Source organism: Xenopus tropicalis, chromosome 2 (assembly GCF_000004195.4).
Source record: "Xenopus tropicalis strain Nigerian chromosome 2, UCB_Xtro_10.0, whole genome shotgun sequence".
NCBI lineage: Eukaryota > Metazoa > Chordata > Amphibia > Anura > Pipidae > Xenopus > Xenopus tropicalis.
This window is the reverse complement of record NC_030678.2, coordinates 176,663,507-176,685,968: the sequence shown is the minus strand read 5'-3', so window position 1 is coordinate 176,685,968 and position 22,462 is coordinate 176,663,507. Positions and strand designations below refer to the sequence as shown.

At 49.6% G+C, this 22,462-nt stretch overlaps 2 long non-coding RNA genes across 4 annotated transcripts in view; one reads left to right on the top strand and one right to left on the bottom strand.

Annotated features, from left to right (window-relative positions):
* Positions 1 to 22,462, top strand: part of LOC101734358 — a 35,357-nt gene that overhangs the window by 2,524 nt on the left and 10,371 nt on the right. The gene's annotated exons all lie outside the window — the stretch shown is intronic.
* Positions 1 to 22,462, bottom strand: part of LOC116408920 — a 29,273-nt gene that overhangs the window by 4,763 nt on the left and 2,048 nt on the right. For 2 of the 3 annotated variants that reach the window (XR_004221417.1, XR_004221418.1), the window contains exons 2-3: positions 21,092 to 21,181; positions 2,488 to 2,619 (exon numbers count right to left, since the gene is read on the bottom strand). This is a non-coding gene — a long non-coding RNA (uncharacterized LOC116408920). Of the gene's footprint in view, positions 1 to 2,487; positions 2,620 to 8,936; positions 8,978 to 21,091; positions 21,182 to 22,462 lie in introns of those variants that run through there. The other variant, XR_004221419.1, reaches the window with a different exon arrangement.

Below are 22,462 nucleotides of genomic sequence, written 5' to 3'. Positions count from 1 at the left end.
TATTCCCGTCACTGACACTCGCCCCAGCTTATCTGTGCCCCCCCATAGCAGAACTACAGAGCTGCCTGACAGCATTGCCCCCCCCTAACTTTAGCCGTGCCCCTTCTGTTCCCAGCAGCCCCTTGGGGATCAGCAAGCAGCACATACACACTGGCACCCAAACTGGGATATTGGGGTACTGGGAATTCAAATCAGGGGCCGTGACTGATAATGAATAAAGCGCCGGGACCTTATTCCCAGCCTGGGGCCCACACTCACTGTTCCTCTTCCCCTCAGATTAAGTCCCGGTACAGCTGCGCAGTGATTGGATGGGCTGCAGGGTGAATGCTTCCAGCATATCCAATCCCTGCTCAGCTGCACCGGGACTTAAACTTCCAGAACAAAACAAACTGCAGGCTGAGTATAAGTCCCGGTACAGCTGCACAGTGATTGGTTGGGCTGCAACACGAAGGCTTCCAGTCTATCCAATCAGTTTTCATCTGTACCGGGACTTAAATACCGAGCGCTGATTCGACTTCATGTTCCCTCAGTTTTTTCTTTTAGCCCTCAGGATTGGAAATACAGTAATTAGTGCAGAGTTTGCTCCCACACAAACCAACCAGCTTCCAGTCACAAACAGTAAACAAACAAGCTCCCACCTTGTAAAACTCGACACCCCATAAAATATCAAGGGGAATTAAGGGGGACAAAAGTGGATGGAGAGGCTCAGGGGGTGTAGGGACCCGCGGGTAGGGCTGGTATTTTACAGTAAAACATGTTGCTTGATGCCAATGTTATTAATAGGGAAACACATAAACATATAGGAAGGCCCTACCTGTGGGGGTAACAGTTTCTATGGATGTGAATCCCCTACAAGTGCTATTCCCCTAGTTGCTGGGCAGAAGCCCCTGTATCTCAGTCACTCTATGGGCAACTTTAGCCCCCAAACAAAAAATGCACCCTCCCCCCATGCACAGCAGACTGGGGCAGGGCAGCTGGGTACAGGGTACAGGTACCAAGGGGTTAAAGAGGTTTATGGCCAAAGTCTGGGCACCGTGTTGGGCAGGCAGCTTCCAGTAACAGGGAATAGGGGGGGCTGTAAAGTGCCACAGTCAGTCACTATTTATTGGGCTGGGGGGGGCTGTTTGTGCCTCTGGGTACTGGGAATGCCAGGGGGGCTGTAAGGTGCCAGAGACAGTCACTATTTATTGGGCTGGGGGGGGGCTGTTTGTGCCTCTGGGTACTGGGAATGCCGGGGGGGCTGTAAGGTGCCACAGACAGTCACTATTTATTGGGCTGGGGGGGCTGTTTGTGCCTCTGGGTACTGGGAATGCCGGGGGGGCTGTAAGGTGCCACAGACAGTCACTATTTATTGGGCTGGGGGGGGGCTGTTTGTGCCTCTGGGTACTGGGAATGCCAGGGGGGCTGTAAGGTGCCACAGACAGTCACTATTTATTGGGCTGGGGGGCTGTTTTGCCTCTGGGTACTGGGAATGCCAGGGGGGCTGTAAGGTGCCACAGACAGTCACTATTTATTGGGCTGGGGGGGGGTGATTGTGCCTCTGGGTACTGGGAATGCCAGGGGGGCTGTAAGGTGCCACAGACAGTCACTATTTATTGGGCTGGGGGGGGTGATTGTGCCTCTGGGTACTGGGAATGCCAGGGGGGCTGTAAGGTGCCACAGACAGTCACTATTTATTGGGCTGGGGGGGGGGCTGTTTGTGCCTCTGGGTACTGGGAATGCCAGGGGGGCTGTAAGGTGCCACAGACAGTCACTATTTATTGGGCTGGGGGGGGGTGATTGTGCCTCTGGGTACTGGGAATGCCAGGGGGGCTGTAAGGTGCCACAGACAGTCACTATTTATTGGGCTGGGGGGGGGGCTGTTTGTGCCTCTGGGTACTGGGAATGCCAGGGGGGCTGTAAGGTGCCACAGACAGTCACTATTTATTGGGCTGGGGGGGGTGTTTGTGCCTCTGGGTACTGGGAATGCCAGGGGGGGCTATAAGGTGCCACAGACAGTCACTATTTATTGGGCTGGGGGGGGCTGTTTGTGCCTCTGGGTACTGGGAATGCCAGGGGGGCTGTAAGGTGCCACAGACAGTCACTATTTATTGGGCTGGGGGGGGCTGTTTGTGCCTCTGGGTACTGGGAATGCCAGGGGGGGCTATAAGGTGCCACAGACAGTCACTATTTATTGGGCTGGGGGGGCTGTTTGTGCCTCTGGGTACTGGGAATGCCAGGGGGGCTGTAAGGTGCCACAGACAGTCACTATTTATTGGGCTGGGGGGGCTGTTTGTGCCTCTGGGTACTGGGAATGCCTATGCCTAGGGTCTATTTTGCATTCCAGCCCAGACCTGATTAGGCCACTGACTTTACTACTTGTTTGGACCACACTATAATACAGTAAGCAAGTGGCAAGGTGAGTGGACCAGTCTGGGGTCCTATAGTTCTCTTAAAGGCCCCTCTTATAGTGATACACCCCTGATCTCAAGGAGCCAATAGCCTTACCCGTTACATGTAGAGCCCACTAATGTAGCCGCTGGTCAGGCACTGATTTAGCCATGCAGGGGGCTGTGCTTCTGAGCATTCTCTATGTATCCTTGCAGAGCTGAAGAGGAGGATGAACACCTAGAGAGAACCCTGGGGCAAAACAAAGGCAAAATGGCTAAGAAGGAGGAGAAATGTGCCATCCAGGGATCGCTGCAACCTGGCTAATCCAACATTCGGAATCCTTTTACAAAGGGAAATGGAACTTGGCCACTTTATTATTTATTTTGTATAAAGACACAAAGGCAATTGGCTTCTCGCTGCTCAGAGCTCATTAGTGATCAGTTTAGATACATGAGCCGTGGCAGCTTGGGAATCAGTGTAGTCTGCAGCATGCTCAGTACTGGGGCAGTTGTCTGGCCAAACAGGGTAGAGTCCCGGGAGGGTTTCTGTGTATGTTATATATATATATATATATTAAAAGGAGAGATAAAATAACTACACAGAATAAACACGCTGTATTATATACCAGCTGGGCACTCTTATACTGCTCAGAAAATATCTCCATTACTCCCCTATCAGCTCCCCAGTGTAGATTCTTCTGTTCTATGATTATTTCCATGTATCCCCATTGGCCCTGCGCTGTAGCTCAGCTCCCCTATCAATTGGCTTCTTATTGCCAGTGATGAGAAAGGGATTTTCCCTGTACCAGTTGCTTCCAGCTGACACTGTGACAGGGACAATTTAATAGCCGGCATCATAAATCATGAGCTGCCCTTGAAAATGCAAAAAAAAAGAGGATTTGTGGGGAAATGTGAATGTAGCCAGTAATTAAAAGGACAGCAATGTTTTGCCATTTCTAGGCGCCATCATTGCCGGGACATTATGAGGTTAAGTGACTCTGTCCAGGGTCACAAGGTAAGGGGCCCAGTGGGGCGGGTGGTGCTTTACATCAATGGGTCCTGAGTTAGACTCCTGCCCTGGTGGCTCTTGCTTACACTGGGGCTCAATTCTGATACCGTCCCTACCCACCCAATCAGAGCTGAGCCCCATTGATGTAGGCAGGGCTCCCAGGCGGGAATCGAACTCAGGGCCCATCGGTGTAAGGCAGTCTCCCTACCCGCTGAGCTATCCTTCCTCCTCCCACTTGTAGCATGTTTTTTCGTAATCTTGTCTTCTGCATATTGGCGGTTGGTGTATCCTAACCGACTGACTGAAACACTCAGGGTTACAGCCTGCTGCTTGCCCCAAGCCCTATATAACTAGGGGGGCTGTTATAGTAGGGGGAATGAATCCTCCATTTTCAACATTCTCTGGGGGGGGGAGTCACAGAGGGGAGAGAGGCCTTCTTTGCAGTAAAAGTGGTGGGAAAACACTTTCTCACAGAAATCCGCCTAAATTCCAACTCAACCGCCACTTTCCCATTTTTAAGGAAAGAAAGACTGTCTTTTAAAGGGCATTTTCCTGCCATTTTTAAAATGGAGTGAAGCTCAGTGTAACTGTCAGATCAATTGTAAGCTCTGCTGTTTTGCTTGGTTTCACCCAGTCTCCAATTCACACCTCTGGGGGGGCAGTAACAGGTTAACGGGGATTATAAGCCTCATTGTTAGGGGGCAAGTCTCTGTCTAACCCTAGAACAATAGGGGCAAAAAGCCTCATTAACATTTTATAAACAAGTAAATCACTGATTAAAAAAAAAGTTTAATTTATATCTTATATATAAAAAGTTTTGACCTCACATTTGCATTGTTATGCCAGTTTTAGCTTAATCAGTGAGGCAATAATAACATTTTGAGTGAATATATTGTACAGGTATGGGATCCCGAATTACGAAAGCTCCGAATTACAGAAAGCCCGTCTCCCATAGGCCCCATTTTAATCAAATAATTCAGATTTTTAAAATTGATTTCCTTTTTCTCTGTAATAATAAAACAGTACCTGTACTTGATCCCAACTAAGATATAATTACCCCTTATTGGGGCAGAACAGTCCTATTGGGTTTATTTAATGGTTAAATGATTCCCTTTTCTCTGTAATAATAAAACAGTACCTGTACTTGATCCCAACTAAGATATAATTACCCCTTATTGGGGCAGAACAGCCCTATTGGGTTTATTTAATGTTTTATTGATTTCTTAGTAGACTTAAGGTATGAAGATCCAAATTACGGAAAGACCCCTTATCCGGAATACCATTGGTCCCGAGCATTCTGGATAACGGGTCCCATACCTCTATACATTTTTGTTAAAAGTTACATTTTTCGTTTTAGCAGCAGTGTCCCCTCTTTATTCCCGTCACTGACACTCGCCCCAGCTTATCTGTGCCCCCCCATAGCAGAACTACAGAGCTGCCTGACAGCATTGCCCCCCCCTAACTTTAGCCGTGCCCCTTCTGTTCCCAGCAGCCCCTTGGGGATCAGCAAGCAGCACATACACACTGGCACCCAAACTGGGATATTGGGGTACTGGGAATTCAAATCAGGGGCCGTGACTGATAATGAATAAAGCGCCGGGACCTTATTCCCAGCCTGGGGCCCACACTCACTGTTCCTCTTCCCCTCAGATTAAGTCCCGGTACAGCTGCGCAGTGATTGGATGGGCTGCAGGGTGAATGCTTCCAGCATATCCAATCCCTGCTCAGCTGCACCGGGACTTAAACTTCCAGAACAAAACAAACTGCAGGCTGAGTATAAGTCCCGGTACAGCTGCACAGTGATTGGTTGGGCTGCAACACGAAGGCTTCCAGTCTATCCAATCAGTTTTCATCTGTACCGGGACTTAAATACCGAGCGCTGATTCGACTTCATGTTCCCTCAGTTTTTCCTTTTAGCCCTCAGGATTGGAAATACAGTAATTAGTGCAGAGTTTGCTCCCACACAAACCAACCAGCTTCCAGTCACAAACAGTAAACAAACAAGCTCCCACCTTGTAAAACTCGACACCCCATAAAATATCAAGGGGAATTAAGGGGGACAAAAGTGGATGGAGAGGCTCAGGGGGTGTAGGGACCCGCGGGTAGGGCTGGTATTTTACAGTAAAACATGTTGCTTGATGCCAATGTTATTAATAGGGAAACACATAAACATATAGGAAGGCCCTACCTGTGGGGGTAACAGTTTCTATGGATGTGAATCCCCTACAAGTGCTATTCCCCTAGTTGCTGGGCAGAAGCCCCTGTATCTCAGTCACTCTATGGGCAACTTTAGCCCCCAAACAAAAAATGCACCCTCCCCCCATGCACAGCAGACTGGGGCAGGGCAGCTGGGTACAGGGTACAGGTACCAAGGGGTTAAAGAGGTTTATGGCCAAATGTGAAATGTGAAATGACAGAAATGTGCAGGAAATATTCTCCCCGGGGCAGGAAACAGGGATTCTATTCTGTAAGACACACAGGGGAGACAGTGATTCAGTCTCTCATGATACAATCACACCAATACCTGCGCATGGAGACATTTATTTTTAAAGGCAAATTGACCTGTAAACAAAACCTGTATGTAGTGGGTCTCCCCGAGTGAAGGCTCAGTCTTTCACGCTGTCCCCCCACATTCACTAATCACTGAGACCTCTTTGCACCTCCCAGAATTCCAAGCACAACGACACTTTGTCTGTGGCCAAACCAAGGGGAATTTCACTCTGCCCTGCAGGTTTCTTTCCAACTGCACCATCGGGCTGGCTACTGGCAGAATAGGGGGACCCACAGTGCCCTGGTTGTCATGGTGATACACACGGAGTGGTGCTGATGCAGAATGGGCCAAGGCAGAGTAAGGGCAAGACACTGAACCCCCAGCAATATTACCCCAGGCTGAGGCAGCCATTTCTACAGCTTGAAACCCACTGGGGGTTATTTAGAAACAATGGGCCAGGAAATTCACCTGCAGTGTTTTTGTTTTATGCAGAACTTGCCCTTTAATCTGGGTGAAACCACCTTGTGCCACACTGAGCCCCGCCCTCCCCCCAAACCACCCTGGCCCCCCCCTCCCCCCCAAACCACCCTGGCACCGCCCTCCCCCCCAAATCACCCTGGCCTGACCTCCCCCAATCCACCCTGGCCCCCCCCCCAAACCACCCTGCCCCCCCCCCCAAACCACCCTGGCCCCGCCCTCCCCCCCAAACCACCCTGGCGTGGTGGTGTAAGAGCATACCTCCCAACATTTGAAAAATGAAAAGAGGGACAAAAAGATTCAGCGTGCGCAGCGTGGCAATTTTTTGACCACGCCCACTTTTGTGGCCACGCCCCAATGCCCCCCATAGAAAGTGCCCCCCATAGAGACAGCCCCCCCTACACAGCGCCCCCAATTGAGACAGTCCCCCCATACACAGTGCCCCCTGTTGAGACAGTCCCCCCCAAAAACAGCTGCCATAGACACTGTGACAGGGACAATTTAATAGCCGGCATCATAAATCATGCAAAAAAGAGGATTTGTGGGGAAATGTGAATGTAGCCAGTAATTAAAAGGACAGCAATGTTTTGCCATTTCTAGGCGCCATCATTGCCGGGACATTATGAGGTTAAGTGACTCTGTCCAGGGTCACAAGGTGGGTCGGTGCTTATCTTACATCAGTGGTTGCTGAGTTCTAATTACCCCCTGGGGGGCTCTGCTGATCCATGGGTCTCAGCCACATCGGTCCAAGCAGGGCTCCCAGGGCGGGAATTGAACCCACGGCCCATCGGTGCAAGGCGAGCTCCTTACCGCTGAGCCATCCTTCCTCCTCCCACTTGTAGCATGTTTTTTCGTAATCTTGTCTTCTGCATATTGGCGGTTGGTGTATCCTAACCGACTGACTGAAACACTCAGGGTTACAGCCTGCTGCTTGCCCCAAGCCCTATATAACTAGGGGGGCTGTTTAACCCTTTTACTGCCAGCCATTTTGCCCCCGCAGAGGGCAATTAACCGGCCCAAAAATCCCATTGACTTAACATTGAGGCCAACTTTCACGGATTGTAGCGCAGAGAGGGAATTTTTTAGAAACGTGAAATTTACCACATTTGAAGAGGTTTGAAATCTGTGTGAGAAGATACCCCGCACAAGGGTATAAGTTTTACCCCCGGGGCAAGAGAGGTCCCCAAATTTGCCCCATTGACTTATAATGGGGATTTTGGCAAATAACTAGTTTGTCGTAGACCCATGAATGAGGTGTCAAACTGTGCGGCTTATTCGGGAATGGGGTGCTATGGCTTTTCTGAGGATGGGCAGTTAATTGCCCCAGCAGGGGGCAATTAACCACCATTTGTCGTAGACCCATGAATGAGGTGTCAAACTGTGCGGCTTATTCGGAAATGGGGTGCTATGACTTTTCTAGGGGGTGGGCGGTTAATTGCCCCAGCAGGGGGCAAGCACCACTCACATTTTCTTCAGGAAATGTCCCTCTCTAGTTTGGAAAGTACTATCCTTCTGATGGTGCCAATACCAAACACATATAGTTTTATGGAGAATTCCCACGTGTATAGGCCACAAACTCCCGGCAGAAAGCTGCATACTTTAGATTTAAAGGCCAAATCTTCCACTAACAGAAAGTTTATCCCAGAAAATGATACATTTTTGGAAAGAACAGATTCTGGGGAATCCAGAATAGGTAGAACTTTCTGTCTGCTCCAAACTACCAAGTCGCAATGCTTTCCTAAACTTATTGGTTTTTATCAAAATATGTGAATTTTTTGAAAAATCGCTTCAAAGCTTCTATAGAATCTGATCTCCTACAGGCCATAAAGTAACCAGATAAAACCCCCTAAATATGAACGCCAGGGGTCCCCTGAACAGTTTGATGCCCAATATGTATAGGTTTAGCTAAGTATGTGGCATGTAGGGGCCCCAATGGGAACCCCCATATGTACTGTCATTTCAGCTCCTGCAAAATCAACACATTTACATCATTATATTTGGGATAAAGCTACAAAAAATTACGCCCACCCCAGAAACCCATTTATATTTGGAAAATACACATTCTGATAAATAGGTAAAGTTATTTTTCTACACCAAAGTACCACATGGCAAAGCGAAGCTAAAAAACAGATCAGGAACACTAAAACAGGGATAAAAATGCAATAAAACCACAAAAATTGTGCAAATTAGTGAAACAGCAAAATAAGTCACACGGCTGTGAAAATAAACAGTTTTTAGGGAAAAAACAAAGACAAAGGCGTAAAATAAATAAGTAAAAAAAATGTGTTTGTGTGTGTTTGTGTATACATGTGTGTACCCATCCAAAAGTTGTGTGACAGTGTGTGTGTGTATATGAGTGTATAAAAGTGCGCTAACGTATGCAAAATTAAAAAAAACCTGTTCTAATATGTGTGCTCTAAGTGTGTGTAAGTGTGTATAATAGTGTAAAGAAAGGGCACTTACCTGGAGTGAAGCTCAGTGTAACTGTCAGATCAATTGTAAGCTCTGCTGTTTTGCTTGGTTTAACCCAGTCTCCATTTCACACCTCTGGTGGGGGGCACATAGGGGGGTCAGTAACAGGTTAACGGGGATTAGCAGCCTCATTGTTAGGGGGCAAGTCTCTGTCTAACCCTAGAACAATAGGGGCAAAAAGCCTCATTAACATTTTATAAACACGTAAATCACTGATTAAACACAAAGTTGAATTGATATCTTGTATATAAAGCCTTTTTGCCTCACATTTGCATTGTTATGGGAGTTTTAGCTTAATGAATGAGGCAATAATAACATTCTGAGTGAATATATTGTATACATTTTTATTTAAAGGAAAAGTAAAACCTCCCAGGCAAAATTTTAGTTTTAGCAGCAGCGCCCCCTCTGTTTAACAGACAAATTCACAAAAGTGAAAATTCACAAAAACTGTCTGTTTGGTGAATACGGTGGAAAATCCGACAAATCTGTCTCTAATTTTATTCTGTCTCAGTATCACCCCTTTTGTGAATTCCCCCAATAGAGTCTGTGAGTGAGGGGCTCAGTAATGCAGTGGCACAGTTGGCTGTTGGCTGGTTGCTAGGGTCCAAATTATCCTAGCAACAAGACATTGATCAGTGACCCCTATTTAAAAGCTGGAGAGAGAGGAAGAAAGCAAATAATTCAAAAACTATAACAAAGAAAAAAACGAAGGCCAATTGCAAAGTTGCTTGGAATTAGCCATTCTATAACATAGTAAAAGTTAACTTAAAGGTGAACTACCCCTTTAGGAGATTCCCACACCTTGTGTCTCAACCCTTTCTCCTTGTAGAGTGTAAGCTCTTTTGGGCAGGGCTCCCTTCCCCCCCTGTATCGGTTACTGATTGCTGTATATGTTACTCTGTATGCCCAATGTATGAAACCCACTTATTGTACAGCGCTGCGGGATATGTTGGCGCTTTATAAATAAATGTTAATAATAATAATAATAAAAATTAGATTATTCCAGGCAGCTGCAGGTAAAACGATGAAAGCATATTTAAAAATTGGTTGCCATGGGTTACTGCCTAGGTGCACATTTGCCCAGTGTTTATAAATGACCCCGTGTGTATATTCTAGTACAGAAAGGCAGGCCTGATGCTGGGGCACAGGGGTAGATTTACAGGGGTAGATTTAGGGGCATGTCCAACCCTCATGGTATTGGCGCTGATAGTGTCTAAATTATCCGGCAGAAACACTTTGGAAAGAGGGAGGTTGGGGCACAGGCTGAACAGCTACAAACAGAAAGAAAACAGAGATTTATGGGTAAAAATGATGGACAAAGGAGCATTTTTTTTATATTTCCTCACAATAAGTAGAGGGGTAACACCTCCATGAATAACCTGCCCCAGGGATGGGTAACATGTAGTGGATTTTGCCCAATTGTATTTGCCCTCCTCCGGCTCAGTCTCTGGCAGTTGCTCTTGGGGATTTCAATGCCCCAGTGGGGCAAAGCGTCGGGCAGTAGCGCTGGGACTGTACTACTCACACTTGGGTCCCAGCAACAGCCTGAAACAGAACAGCGTGAGTAGCCCCCCAGCTCTGCCCCCGGCCCTTGTACCTGGGGCTGTAACTGAGGCAATAGCCATTCCCAGGTAACTTGTCGTTTGTATATAACGTCTGTATTACATTTTACCTAAAAACTCCATTTATGTGTCTGTTTCAAATTGCTGTACTTCCTGGTTACCTCACAGGGCACTTCCCCCCTCGCTCATTCATTCTCTGTAAGTACTTCCTGGTTACCTCACAGGGCACTTCCCCTCTCGCTCATTCATTCTCTGTAAGTACTTCCTGGTTACCTCACAGGGCACTTCCCCTCTCCCTCATTCATTCTCTGTAAGTACTTCCTGGTTACCTCACAGGGCACTTCCCCTCTCCCTCATTCATTCTCTGTAAGTACTTCCTGGTTACCTCACAGGGCACTTCCCTCTCCCTCATTCATTCTCTGTAAGTACTTCCTGGTTACCTCACAGGGCACTTCCCCTCTCCCTCATTCATTCTCTGTAAGTACTTCCTGGTTACCTCACAGGGCACTTCCCCTCTCCCTCATTCATTCTCTGTAAGTACTTCCTGGTTACCTCACAGGGCACTTCCCCTCTCCCTCATTCATTCTCTGTAAGTACTTCCTGGTTACCTCACAGGGCACTTCCCCCCTCGCTCATTCATTCTCTGTAAGTACTTCCTGGTTACCTCACAGGGCACTTCCCCTCTCCCTCATTCATTCTCTGTAAGTACTTCCTGGTTACCTCACAGGGCACTTCCCCTCTCCCTCATTCATTCTCTGTAAGTACTTCCTGGTTACCTCACAGGGCACTTCCCCCCTCGCTCATTCATTCACTGTAAGTACTTCCTGGTTACCTGACAGGGCACTTCCCCCCTCGCTCATTCATTCTCTGTAAGTACTTCCTGGTTACCTCACAGGGCACTTCCCCCCTCGCTCATTCATTCTCTGTAAGTACTTCCTGGTTACCTCACAGGGCACAATGTGATGTATTGTTTATGCCATTATTTCTCTGCTTTTTTTCTTTTTTTTTATTGGGCTGGGGGGGCTGTTTGTGCCTCTGGGTACTGGGAATGCCAGGGGGGCTGTAAGGTGCCACAGACAGTCACTATTTATTGGGCTGGGGGGGCTGTTTGTGCCTCTGGGTACTGGGAATGCCAGGGGGGCTGTAAGGTGCCACAGACAGTCACTATTTATTGGGCTGGGGGGGCTGTTTGTGCCTCTGGGTACTGGGAATGCCAGGGGGGCTGTAAGGTGCCACAGACAGTCACTATTTATTGGGCTGGGGGGGCTATTTGGGCCAGTACAGGGCTGGGTGTGACCAGTTTTCTAACCCTGAGTCAATATCACCCAGTAACTAGTGATGGGCAAAAAGTTTCGCCAGGCATGGATTCGCGGCGAATTTTCGCGTTTTGCCATTGGCGGATTGTTTCGCGAAACAGATGAAAAATTTCACGTCCAAAAATTGTCGCCAGCGTTAAAAAGGAATAGTCGCGGGCGACGAAACAATAGCCGCGCGACAAAATAATAGCTGCGGGCGGCAATTTTTTTTTGTCGCACGACATTTTCGCCGTTTCGCGAATTTTTCGCCGTTTCACGGATCTTTTGAAAGATTCGCGAATTTTTCGCGAAACGGAACAGATTCGCTCATCACTACCAGTAACCAACTGTGAAAAGAAACCATTGTCAGTGAATCCCCCGTGCCATCCGCCGCTGCCAGCTGGAACTCTACAGTGCAAAGAAGAAGCCATTTCTAAGCAAGATCCACAAGCTCAGGCGGTTTCACTGGGCCAGGGATCATTTAAAATGGAGTGTGGCAAAATGGAAGGCTGTTCTGTGGTCAGACGAGTCACGATTCCAAGTTCTTTTTGGAAATCTGGGACGCCATGTCATCCGGACCAAAGAGGACAAGGACAAGCCAAGTTGTTATCAACGCTCAGTTCAGAAGCCTGCATCTCTGATGGTATGGGGGTGCATGAGTGCGTGTGGCACGGGCAGCTTGCATGTCTGGCAGCATCAATGCAGAAACATATATTCAGGTTCCAGAACAACATATGCTCCCATCCAGGCGCCATCTCTTTCAGGGAAGAGCCTGCATTTTCCAACAAGATAATGCCAGACCCCATTCTGCATCAATCCCAACATCATGGCTGCGTAGGAGAAGGATCCGGGTACTGAAATGGCCAGTCTGCAGCCCAGATCTTTCCCCTATAGAGAACATTTGGCGCATCATAAAGAGGGAGGTGCCACACAGAAGGCCCAAGCCGATGGGACAGTTAGAGGCCTGTATTAGACAAGAATGGGAGAGCATTCCTATCCCTAAACTGGAGAAACTGCTCTCCTCGCTCCACAAACAGCCTCTTTGCCTCTATTCTCTCCTTTTATTGGAAACCGGCAGATCAGAAAGACGTGCTCAGCAGGGGTTTGTGGGGGGCGGAATGTGACAAAAGGGGGACAAAACCAAAAACAGTAACAGAAAAATGCTCCTTTTTTATTGGCCGAAAGAGAGCACTGAGCTGTTACATACGTGTCGGGTCCGTTTCTCAGGGAACAGAAACAAACTGAAACGACACGAGGTTTTATTCCACCAAATAAATATAAAAAAATATATAATGGACAGATTTCTGCAAAACTAAGGTTTTGTCCTGAGATCCATAAAAATGTACATTTTAGTTGGGGGGGGGGGGCGATTTAGTGACACAAGGATGGGTACCCTGCCTCTGTGCCGACCAATCCCCAGCCATGATGGTATTTTGTAGCCAATCAGGGCTGTTGCCGTTGATGCTAATGCTCGGCATAAGGGTGAAGACACACAGAGCTACTTTGTAGCAGCTACTAAACGCCAGAAAATCCCCTGCCATAAACAATACTGAGAATTGCCCCTGCTAAACACACACAGAGACAATTATCAGTAAATGATCAGCATTGTCTGTTTCTGTAGCTGCTACTAAGTAGCTCCGTGTGCCTTCACCCTAAATGGTCGGAGAGTCGGGCACGGACTCCTTTCTGCACATTTCTCTCTGACAATTCCCTCTACTAAATGCGGGAAATAACTACGTTTAATAAGTGGGAGCAGTGAGTATTTCAGGACAAAACCTTAGTACCCGCCCCTTCCGCTGCCCAAGGCGCCTGTGGCTCCTCCCACTGAGGACGTTAAGAAGAGCAAAGCATGACAAGCTCCCCCCAGAGGCAGGGAAAGGACGCACAATCCTTACTGTATCACCTCTGGGGGTTCCCTCTAAGCGTAAGAAAGGCCCTGGGGGTCTAAAGCTTTATTTAGTCTTCTTCTCCATGGCCAAACTGTCATGGAGCTGGGAGACCTCTGGCGCTAGGGATAATGTCACCCTCAATATTCTGAGACTTATTCCATTTTTATTAAGGTCTCCACTTTGGAATTTCAGCAGCTATCTGGTTGCTAGGGTCCAATGCACCCTAGCTACCATTCAGTAGGTTGAACGAGAGACTGAATGCACGTGTGGCCCCGCCATGGATTTCCCCGGTTCTTACCGTTTGAGGCTGGAGGAGAGATGCCAGATACCGTCGGGGTCCATTCCGGGGGGGGGGATCCTTTCTGTGCGCCACCAGGAATATGCTTTTCTCCTTATATGAGGTATAAATGGTGAGGGTGCCCATCATCAGGAAATAAGTGCGTGGGGGTTAAGGAAAGGATTTGTACAGTCTGGGTGCCCAGAGAGCAACAGCCGACAGGTTCCATTGGCTGATAAAGGACTCGGCCTCCCTGTATGGCTGCCCCCATTTACAGCACAACATATGGAAATATACCCCCCATAGCAGCCTGATATACAGCTGTGCCCCCCAATACTCCTGCGCCCCTAGATTAATATAGAGTGGGATGGCAGGATTACACTTTAAATCTGTTGCCCATTCTATTCCCATTAGTTCCAGGGGTACCCAGGGCACATATAAGCACTCACCCCAAATCCCCCCCTAACTGGCCTTCAGGCTGGGCCCCCTTAGCCCATAACAAGGTTACAGATATATTGAAACATTGGGGTAACAGTCACCCCGCTATAGTTCCAGGGGTACCCAGGGCACAAATAAGCACTCACCCCAAATCCCCCCCTAACTGGCCTTCAGGCTGGGCCCCCTTAGCCCATAACAAGGTTACAGATATATAGAAACATTGGGGTAACAGGCACCCTGTTTGCCCCTAATGAGGGGGAGTAGGAGGGGAGAGGCCAGTACCCCACAACTCCTATTGCCAAAAAGCCTTGAGGGCAGAGCTTTTAGGCCATTTCTATTTGAAGGTGACTGGGGGGGGGGGGTAAGTTGAAGCATAATGCCCCCTTCCCTGACCAAGGAGATACCAATATCCCAAGCAAGTGCCCTGTCAGTAGGGGGCAGGAGTATCTATGTACAGGGGGAAGCTGTGCCAGGGAGGGTGCACAAGTGGTAGGTGCCCCAATATGGCTACCTGTGCGCCAATGTGCCACTGCAGGGGCCCCGGCTCACTTGCTGAATTTATGGGCAAGTCATGGGGATGGCACAGTCTGTCCACTCTCAATATAAAACAATGGTGTTGCATGAGCTATGGCAGCCCCACTCCCTTCACCAAAACTGAGCCCCACTGAGCCGCCCCCCAAATATATATTTAGGCACAAAATGACATTATTATACAGGTCCCGCCCCTTAACTTTCCTCAAGGTCTAATTAGAATATCTGTAAATAATTAGTACTGCACTTTTGGGGTAACTGTGGCTTGGGGTGCCGCTGGGCAGGATTTAGGGGTAACTGTGGCTTGGGGTGCAACTGGGCAGGATTTAGGGGTAACAGTGGCTTGGGGTGCTGCTGGGCAGGATTTAGGGGTAACAGTGGCTTGGGGTGCCACTGGGAAGGATTTAGGGGTAACTGTGGCTTGGGGTGCCGCTGGGTAGGATTTAGGGGTAACTGTGGCTTGGGGTGCTGCTGGGCAGGATTTAGGGGTAACTGTGGCTTGGGGTGCTGCTGGGTAGGATTTAGGGGTAACTGTGGCTTGGGGTGCTGCTGGGCAGGATTTAGGGGTAACAGTGGCTTGGGGTGCTGCTGGGCAGGATTTAGGGGTAACTGTGGCTTGGGGTGCCGCTGGGTAGGATTTAGGGGTAACTGTGGCTTGGGGTACAACTGGGCAGGATTTAGGGTAACAGTGGCTTGGGGTGCTGCTGGGCAGGATTTAGGGGTAACTGTGGTTGGGGTGCTGCTGGGCAGGATTTAGGGGTAACTGTGGCTTGGGGTGCTGCTGGGCAGGATTTAGGGGTAACTATGGCTTGGGGTGCCGCTGGGCAGGATTTAGGGGTAACTGTGGCTTGGGGTGCTGCTGGGCAGGATTTAGGGGTAACTATGGCTTGGGGTGCCGCTGGGTAGGATTTAGGGGTAACTGTGGCTTGGGGTGCTGCTGGGCAGGATTTAGGGGTAACTGTGGCTTGGGGTGCCGCTGGGTAGGATTTAGGGGTAACTGTGGCTTGGGGTGCTGCTGGGCAGGATTTAGGGGTAACTATGGCTTGGGGTGCCGCTGGGTAGGATTTAGGGGTAACTGTGGCTTGGGGTGCCGCTGGGCAGGATTTAGGGGTAACTGTGGCTTGGGGTGCTGCTGGGCAGGATTTAGGGGTAACTGTGGCTTGGGGTGCCACTGGGCAGGATTTAGGGGTAACTGTGGCTTGGGGTGCTGCTGGGCAGGATTTAGGGGTAACTGAGGCTTGGGGTGCCACTGGGCAGGATTTAGGGGTAACTGAGGCTTGGGGTGCCACTGGGAAGGATTTAGGGGTAACTGTGGCTTGGGGTGAATATGGGCATGTTGGGGGGGGGCACATATGCCTGAGGCTCCTGAGCCCAAACACCTATAAGACAATAGAACCCCCCACAGGGGTAAAACAAGTGGCTGCCAATGAGAGTAAGTAGAGGGCAGCAGTAATGTGTGAGTGGGGGTACAGCTGCCCCAGGAGTGCCCGGGGGGGGGTACCTAGGGGCAGAACCCATGTGGTGCTGTCGGTACCAGTGGAACATATGGCAGAGCAGTGAGGGCCCCTATCCCATCCCCAGCCCTGCAGGAATCACACACACAAATGGGCCCCGGGGGCCCTGATATTGTACAGTTACACTACAACTCCCAGCATTCCCTGTTAGCCCCCCCCCCAACTGCCATTTATACAGAGCAACATGGCAACTTACAGAACATTCCCATCCCACTATCAGCACAGAATATAGTGGTACATCCCAGCATGCAGTCTGGCAGGGGAGGAACTACAATTCCCAGAATCCCCAGAGAGCTTTCCGTTATCTGTAGCCCAACAGCAGCTGGGGGGGCAGAGTGCAGACACAGCACCTATTTAGCTTTACATGGTATATGGGGGGGTCTGTATAACGGGACCCCCTTGGGTTACAGAGTCATGTGAGGGGCAATAATGCGAGAGCCCCCCCAGGTTACGGAATAGGCTGCCAATAAAGTAATGAATCCCACACAGTGGGACGGTACGTAGCGAAGGCCCCTCCCAGCCAATAACGCACGGTCCCCTTCCCCAGGGCCCCTCAGTAAGGGCCAATGGTAGGGAATCCTACGGGAACAGGGGGCGCTATGCCCGCCAGCAAGTGTACCAGCCGCCTATACACAGCACCCCCACCCACCCCACTGCCCCCCAGATCGACACTACGCGGTGACGTACAGTCCTTAATCCACTGATTGGTCAGAGCGCAGCAGTGGCCCCGCCTTCCATCTGCGCTTGACTTCAGATAGTGTAGGGGATCAGAGAACCCTGTCCCCTGTTTCTCAGTCTGTGATCTCATCCAGCCTAGCTACAGCCTGGGGAGGGATCCGGTTGGCTGGCTGCCCCAGTGCACGTCTGGGAGAGGTGTGCCTAAGCTTTGGAGCCAAAAATCTAGGGGCGGGCCCAGCAGCTTATAAAGGGAGCCCCTGCTGTTGTTTGCCAGAGTTGAAAGAGATACAGTGTGAGCAGCCATATTGTGTGTTAGACTTGAAAGGAAAAAGTCTGCTGGGCTGCCAGGAAGGAATCAGTCCTCTGTGGTATCTCTTGTGTGTGTCCCCTGCTGTGAACAGGTATTGCTCGTTTGCCTGCTACGTGGGAGCAGCCACCTTTATAAAGGGAAGGTACTCTGGGGCAGGTAGCGCTACCTGGGGGGACTAAAGAGCTCTTGGGGAAGGGACTGAACTAACCTAAGGGTTGTGGTTTATCCGGATCCAAGTGGGGATTGGGCATCTATAGAGACTGTCTGTGCCAGCTGTGGATAAACTACATGGGTTCCTCAGAGCAGGAAAATCAGTTATACATAAAGTGTTAACTTCCAACTCCAACAGTTATATAAAGTTTAACATTTCTGCAAAAGCTGTGTGTGATTATTTCCTAGTGGAAATCCCCTAGAGGTGTGTTCCTCAGTGTCCACTAGGTGGAGGCACTGCGCTGTTCCCAGTTCCCAGTATCAATATTCTTTGAAGAACACACATCTCCTGAAAATACAGCCCATATATAAGTGAATGTGCCAAGAAAGGGTTACATTTTGGAGGCACTGCTGAGAGACTATTGGGAAGCTGGGAATGTTGGATGAAAGCATGGCTGCACATGAAACCCCACAAACTGTTCGTCAGTGGTGCAATGCTTTGGGACTTAACCCCCGGAAGGTTGCTGTTGTGGGGCCCATGATGCCAAGAGTAAAGGAAGATTCTATTTATGAAATCCTTGATGGGGAGCCCATATTTTTCCGCCCAAGGGTGGCTGCATCACGGCGAGATTCTGCCGGGGTTCTGCTGAATGTCCTTATAGACAGCCCCAGAGAGATAGACCGTGAGAGGGTTCCCCCTGATATTGATGCGGGAGATGAAGGGCCATGGAAGGTTGTTCTGCCAGATCTGTCTGATGACGCAGATGATTTAACTACCCATGTTGACACCCTTGTTTCCCAGTTTGCAGTTACAGCACCGGGAGGTGTGCTGCCCAGTAAGAGACTGTTTGATTCGCCAGCTGAACAGAGTCAAGTAAAGCAATGTCCATCCAGTGAGAGCGTGGTCTCCAAGGGGAGTCGGCCTAGCTCGTGAGGCCAGCTGGATACCCCTGATATTGTGAGTGCGCTGGGACTACTGACTGACCAACTGACTCAGCTGGCCTGGAATGGTAATTTTAAAAGACTTAAAGTGTTTTCAGGTGCAGATCCGGTACCCTCGGGTGAGGACTCATTTGAGAGTTGGAGAGACTCCACTGTGGTGTCCGTGAGAGATTGGACCGGCCCTGAGGCAACCATGAGAAGGAAGATCCTTGAGAGCCTTCGCTGCCCTGCTGTGGATGTGGTAAAATCCTACCTAGTTAGTCACCCTGATGCTACTTCAGGCGACCTGATAGAAGTCCTAGAGGTGACGTTTGGCCCTGTAGCAAGTACTACAGAGATGCTCCACAACTTCCACTCTACCTTCCAGAAAGAGAAGGAAGCCCTGTCTGCCTATCTGGTGCGGGTGGAGCAAGGCCTGAGATTGCTGGTGAGTCGTGGGGTAATCCAAAGCTCTGAAATGGATTCCCTGAGGATTCGCCAAATGAGGAGAGGGACTTTAAATAGTGACCCTGTTGCCGTGACAATTAGAGCTTACTACCAGGATACACTAACCCCTGGCTATGTTGCTCTGATGGAGAGAGTTCGGCGGGAGGAGGCTGATGCCTATGTGAGGGTGAGGAGGAGTTCCACCCTAGGGCATGCAGAGAAGTCCCCTGCTGATGCAAAGCTGCTGGAGGAAAATAAGAGACTTCGCAAAGAGTTGGAAGCATTTAAAGCTCAACTGTCTGAGAAAGCCAAAACCCCAACTGAGACGAGGAAACCTCCAACGTGCTACCGGTGTGGCAGGATAGGCCACATACAGCCAAACTGCCCTGTTCCTGATGAGGTTCAGGTCCAGTCTGCACTGTGTAAAGTACGCCGGCGGCGTAAGAGACTTCCAGGGAAATGTTACAAGTGCCATGTGATGGGTCATCAGGCCCGGAACTGTAAGACTTACAAAGGCCCAACAGTACAGAAGTCCTACTATGAGCCTTCCATATCTGAAAGTGACTCCCCTGAAGGAGATGAGGGGTTGAGTCAAAGGGAGACTGCTGTGGAGAACCCTGTGGAGTGTTGTACTGTTTCTGAGTGTAAGGAGGTACGGCAAGCGAGGCCGTTGCCGGTTTTTCCAAGGGGAGAATGTAGGGGATCAGAGAACCCTGTCCCCTGTTTCTCAGTCTGTGATCTCATCCAGCCTAGCTACAGCCTGGGGAGGGATCCGGTTGGCTGGCTGCCCCAGTGCACGTCTGGGAGAGGTGTGCCTAAGCTTTGGAGCCAAAAATCTAGGGGCGGGCCCAGCAGCTTATAAAGGGAGCCCCTGCTGTTGTTTGCCAGAGTTGAAAGAGATACAGTGTGAGCAGCCATATTGTGTGTTAGACTTGAAAGGAAAAAGTCTGCTGGGCTGCCAGGAAGGAATCAGTCCTCTGTGGTATCTCTTGTGTGTGTCCCCTGCTGTGAACAGGTATTGCTCGTTTGCCTGCTACGTGGGAGCAGCCACCTTTATAAAGGGAAGGTACTCTGGGGCAGGTAGCGCTACCTGGGGGGACTAAAGAGCTCTTGGGGAAGGGACTGAACTAACCTAAGGGTTGTGGTTTATCCGGATCCAAGTGGGGATTGGGCATCTATAGAGACTGTCTGTGCCAGCTGTGGATAAACTACATGGGTTCCTCAGAGCAGGAAAATCAGTTATACATAAAGTGTTAACTTCCAACTCCAACAGTTATATAAAGTTTAACATTTCTGCAAAAGCTGTGTGTGATTATTTCCTAGTGGAAATCCCCTAGAGGTGTGTTCCTCAGTGTCCACTAGGTGGAGGCACTGCGCTGTTCCCAGTTCCCAGTATCAATATTCTTTGAAGAACACACATCTCCTGAAAATACAGCCCATATATAAGTGAATGTGCCAAGAAAGGGTTACAATAGTATAAACTACAATTCCCAAACACGCTTGCCTGGACAATCCGCTTTCAGTTGCCGGGATAACTGTCCCTCGGCATGCTGGGAATTGTAGTCTATACCGCTCCGCTGGAAAGTAAAATGATAGCGTCCGCGGGTTGCTAGGAGACAAGAACTTCCGGGAGGGACATGCATCGAGAAACGGGAGCCGGGATAGGAACAGCCGGCAATGAGCCCTCACCGGTTATTGTTATATATGTATTATGTGTGTATATATAAACCTAGAGAATAGCATAGCTGTAGTCTCTGCCCCCTAGTGGTGACTGCGGGTGATGGAATCTGTAGGGCACTTATGTTCCTGTTACGGGCTATGGCCATAAGAACTCATGCAGACAATTATGGCTCCAATCAATATACTGTATTCTGTACATAGTGTCACATGGTGCTGGGCATGGTGCCCCCCGGCTTAATGTATTATATACACATTGGTATTGTGCTATACTGGCATCTGTACCAACAGGGAAACCTGCAGCCCATCTCCATGCTTCTGCCCACATACCCCCTTATTCACTATACCAGCATAGGGATTCCCCTGTACTAAGCACAATTCAGCAGGAACAGCCCCCTAAGTTTGCCCATAGCCTGTACAGAGAGATACCATAAAACTATGGCACATAGGGATTCCCCTGTACTAAGCACAATTCAGCAGGAACAGCCCCCTAAGTTTGCTCATAGCCTGTACAGAGAGATATAATTCATCTAATTATTAAAAAGGCATCTAAACATAGATAGAAATAAGTAAAAGAAACTTACGTTTTTTCCATGGATGTGGGAGAAACTTGCATAAGGAGACAGAAATGTGCAGGAAATATTCTCCCCGGGGCAGGAAACAGGGATTCTATTCTGTAAGACACACAGGGGAGACAGTGATTCAGTCTCTCATGATACAATCACACCAATACCTGCGCATGGAGACATTTATTTTTAAAGGCAAATTGACCTGTAAACAAAACCTGTATGTAGTGGGTCTCCCCGAGTGAAGGCTCAGTCTTTCACGCTGTCCCCCCACATTCACTAATCACTGAGACCTCTTTGCACCTCCCAGAATTCCAAGCACAACGACACTTTGTCTGTGGCCAAACCAAGGGGAATTTCACTCTGCCCTGCAGGTTTCTTTCCAACTGCACCATCGGGCTGGCTACTGGCAGAATAGGGGGACCCACAGTGCCCTGGTTGTCATGGTGATACACACGGAGTGGTGCTGATGCAGAATGGGCCAAGGCAGAGTAAGGGCAAGACACTGAACCCCCAGCAATATTACCCCAGGCTGAGGCAGCCATTTCTACAGCTTGAAACTCACTGGGGGTTATTTAGAAACACTGGGCCAGGAAATTCACCTGCAGTGTTTTTGTTTATGTAGAACTTGCCCTTTAATCTGGGTGAAACCACCTTGTGCCACACTGAGCCCCGCCCTCCCCCCAAACCACCCTGGCCCCCCCCTCCCCCCCAAACCACCCTGGCACCGCCCTCCCCCCCAAATCACCCTGGCCTGACCTCCCCCCAAACCACCCTGGCCCCCCCCCAAACCACCCTGCCCCCCCCCCAAACCACCCTGGCCCCGCCCTCCCCCCCAAACCACCCTGGCGTGGTGGTGTAAGAGCATACCTCCCAACATTTGAAAAATGAAAAGAGGGACAAAAAGATTCAGCGTGCGCAGCGTGGCAATTTTTTGACCACGCCCACTTTTGTGGCCACGCCCCAATGCCCCCCATAGAAAGTGCCCCCCATAGAGACAGCCCCCCCTACACAGCGCCCCCAATTGAGACAGTCCCCCCATACACAGTGCCCCCTGTTGAGACAGTCCCCCCCAAAAACAGCTGCCATAGACACTGTGACAGGGACAATTTAATAGCCGGCATCATAAATCATGCAAAAAAGAGGATTTGTGGGGAAATGTGAATGTAGCCAGTAATTAAAAGGACAGCAATGTTTTGCCATTTCTAGGCGCCATCATTGCCGGGACATTATGAGGTTAAGTGACTCTGTCCAGGGTCACAAGGTGGGTCGGTGCTTATCTTACATCAGTGGTTGCTGAGTTCTAATTACCCCCTGGGGGGCTCTGCTGATCCATGGGTCTCAGCCACATCGGTCCAAGCAGGGCTCCCAGGGCGGGAATTGAACCCA